Below are 3864 nucleotides of genomic sequence, written 5' to 3' on the forward strand. Positions count from 1 at the left end.
ATCAATTGTAGTCGCGGCACCCTACCCAACACTCGAAGCTGGACAGCGGCATTCGCGAACGAGCGGCATGCCATGACTCTGGATCGCGACCTGAAGCAGAAAGGGAGGCCAAGCAGGTGAAACTGGATGGCTTTCATTCCGGAGTTATAACCCAGAAATCCTACGAGGAGGTCGTCGAAAACTTTCTTTTCGGGGCGATGCAGCCCTTTTTTGTCGTCGAACACGAAGACTTCCTCAAAATGGTGACACGGGTTGCGTCGACCAAGACTCCACTGACGAGACGTACGCTCACGGAGCGCATTGCTGCCCGTTCTGTCAAGACCAAACAGCGGTTACTGGACGAGTTGGGGAGAGCGGAGTTCATCGGGGGCAACCACAGCTGATCGCTTTATACTATTTTCAGCGCGAATACATGTATTTCTTTAAAGAAAAGGGCTGCTCTTGTATTATTTAATTTAGAAGAGAAAAAAAAAAGAAATACATTATATCAGTAGAATCGAGTGAACAGTTTACATTGCTTTTTCTAGGTGGAGCTTCTATATTAAAAAAAGAAGTGATAAAACACAACGTTTTCCGCATTCGTCTTTGAGCGCTGTTGAAATTTTATAATGTTTCAAATACACATAGTAGAATTTTAACAGCGCTCAGTGCAATAAACAGTATTAAACAGTTTAATAAACCTCAGTGCGCACGTGGATGATCTTAGTGGGCTAACACACTGCAGCTGAAAGCACGTGAATCGAAATTTCGGGCGGCATATCTGACCGATAGAGCTTCACTGGAAATAGAAAACAACGATGGGTTGCAAGGCCATGCAAACAATAGGTCACCGTTGGCGGGCGGCATATCTCGGGGATCCTGAGTTTATAACCTCCCCCATTGCCCTACGATCACGAACTATAGTCGGATGCAACCTAAGAACAATCTTTTATCTCCACCCACAAGCGCATTGCGCCCATCTGAAGTGCCTCCGCCGTCGAGAAAGTAGTTCGCTAGCAACGCTGCTTTTTCTTCCTCCAGGAAACGTGTCTTAAACTACTACAATATTTATTTAATTCATTCACGACATTTAAATGGGTTAGAATACGTTTTTGTCAACGAAATAGCTGTTTAGTAAAGAAAGAAAGTCATGTCCAATGTACCGTCTTCCCAATTCATTTTCTGTCCAAGATACTGTCTAACATACCGTCTAACATACCTCTCAGCAGTGCTGAGCCTCGCGCCCGCTTCGAAATTTTCGTTGGCGATAGCGTCGCTGGATTCTCACGTTGTCGCGCAAAAACTGCTGCAAACGCAGGCCGATACCATTAAGATTTCGTGGCGTAACCTCGGGCACGTAAAACACTGTGCAAAAAAGCAGAGTAATTGTCACGAGAAACTATAGCGTCGCGTTGCTAAGGCATGCAGCCATGTTGAGCATTTTTTTTTTTTTTTTTCAAAAGGATTGCGATTGGTCTACGGAATCGTGACGTCATGAAAACAATTGGCTGGCGTTTCTTGGCGTAGGATTACATTTTCCTCTGAGAGGCATTTCCGGTTTTTTCTTAGCTTGCAACCGACTATAGATGAGCTTCGCACCGGCATGTGTTCCAATAATCACTACAGCGTGGTCCAAATGAAAAATCGCAGGCTAGTTGCCGCGCTGCACTGACGTAGTGCTGTCTAAACTTTCATACAATAATTTGGCTCGTTTGGGGCCTATCAAGAAGTGTTTTGACCTTATGAATCATCCCACTGAACGGTGAGGTTGAAACTCAAAATAGGAGTTTAGTCTTTTCAACTTTGTGCACGAACGCAAGGGAAAGACAAAGAAATACATGACCACTAAATTATATTATACCGGCTGTTTGCTGTAATTAGACATGTTGAAGAACAGCGGGTGGGACAAAGTATACGCTCGTCGAGTATGCAGAAGAGGCTCCCGAACGTGTTTTCGTTGTTTGAAACGTCACAGCTTGCGTTAAATTAAAAAAAAAAAAAACGATAAAAAAAAAAAGAACGCGCAAAATATACATTTGTAGGTGTCAGTTTTTTGCCGTTTTTCTGGCTTTCCTTTTCATATATGTTTAGTGCGTTCCTCGGGATCACCGCCTTGTGGCTTGATCCGTTGATACTGGAAAGAAAGACGGCGGCACTGTGTTGCAGAAGACAAAGAAGCAGCATGACATATGAAAAGATTGCTGAGGAGCTAGAGGAAAATGTTTCTAGATTACAAGGTGCACACCAAAGTGGTCGAGGTGATCACGGATAATACTTCGAATTTCCTCGAGGCATTCCGGTACAGTACTTTTAAATTATATAGAACACTATTACGGACTGAATGTTTGCATCTTTTTTTCAGAGTTTAAGGCCACTCTGACGAAAAGAGTGATTAGTTAGACATAGTGGATTTGGCGTTAGTTCTGAAGAATGAATGGTCAGCCGTTCCGTTTGCCTGCCCATCGAAGGTGCGCCACGCACACGCTGAAGCTTGTAAACATTGAGTCAGTCGGTCTTCGGTAGTGCCAGAGCTTCTGGGCCAAGCAAAACCAATCAACATTGGCGGCGGATGAAACTCATGACCTCTGCGGAAGGTGAGTGTTCACCCAAATTGCCCTGGGAACAAATCCTAAACATAAAGAAAGTTTTTTTTAAGGGAGTTTACAGTTTTTATAAACAGATGCGGAAGCTACACTGATGGGTTCTGGGCTGTTAATTCAACAATAGGACATACTATGGTCGAAGTGTTACTTAAGTCAAATAATTTTCTAAGATATATTAAATAAACTTCATAGTAGTAAAAAAGATTAAAAAAAATCAAATAATGAAATTAAACACACACACACACACACACACACACACACACACAAAAAATAACACATCCGAGTATGTGGTAGGCACAGCGGTGCGCTAAAGCTACCACTCGTCAAATTTGGATGCACCTCCGGAACGGCTGAAAGCGCACTATATCTTTCTTCAATTGACCAATGGAGTTTTTCATAACGCTCAGCAAGTTTCTGACCATGCTTATTTTCTATAGCCCCCCCCCCCCTTCGCCCCCCTCCCCCCATGATATATCCCACAAGCAGTATAACTCACCTGCAAAGACAACATTGGTGTAACTTTCATGGCTTTATCAGAAAAATACGACCCGTCTAAAAAAGCACCCTGTATATTCGAATTAACTTTTTTCTTATTTAACGCTGCTGAAACGATTAAATGACGCAGGCATCTTGTTCTCCTCAACACCACGCGTTGGAATTCCCGGTGCGACGCGATGCGATGCTGCAAGGATATTGGAAATGGATAAGCCACCATAACTGTCACGAGCTGTGCCTGCGCCTATGAAACCCCCGATCCTTCGTCGCCCGATAGAAGTAGATTTCATAAGCGAGTACTGCGAGGTATGTTTATTGTCAGTATTAGCGATGTGCGCGGCCAAAAGCGTCGCTGTGGTCAGCTTTCCACGATTGGCCAAACCTTGGGCATATGAGTACTGTCAGATTGTCAACTTTGACGGTGTCAGTTTCGGGTTGCGATGGCTCCTAGCTTTTACTGTGCTTTTTAAACACACCATCGAACTCGTTGTTGCACCCGATGGTAAGTAGCCAGAATAACAACTGGTGACGTCACGGCGAGGCAAATCCCAGTCGTGACGTCACGAAGAGAAACCATAAGAGGGCGCCACCGAAACATCTCGGCGCTAATACTCTTCTGAAATGCACTGTGACGAATGTGGTATGTCGTTCTGACTAAGTGGTGGAGCGGCTTGCCAACGCGCTGGAAAAACTTCAAGCGGGTGACATGATGTATCTTGGGTATACCTGCTGCCCAGAGTAACTGCAACGAGTCGCAGAATAGCGGCGCTATCCTTCCTCGAGTATT

The 3864-nt window shown here is 44.4% G+C and overlaps 1 non-coding gene across 1 annotated transcript; it reads left to right on the forward strand.

Annotated features, from left to right (window-relative positions):
• Positions 1-239: 239 nt before the first annotated feature.
• LOC8026276 lies at positions 240-3289 on the forward strand. Its single transcript, XR_005717578.1, has 4 exons — positions 240-382; positions 2044-2278; positions 2342-2573; positions 3208-3289. It is a non-coding gene; the product is annotated as an uncharacterized LOC8026276 (transcript).
• Positions 3290-3864: the final 575 nt, after the last annotated feature.

Source organism: Ixodes scapularis, unplaced genomic scaffold, assembly GCF_016920785.2.
Source record: "Ixodes scapularis isolate PalLabHiFi unplaced genomic scaffold, ASM1692078v2 PGA_scaffold44__24_contigs__length_19508400, whole genome shotgun sequence".
Classification (NCBI taxonomy): domain Eukaryota; kingdom Metazoa; phylum Arthropoda; class Arachnida; order Ixodida; family Ixodidae; genus Ixodes; species Ixodes scapularis.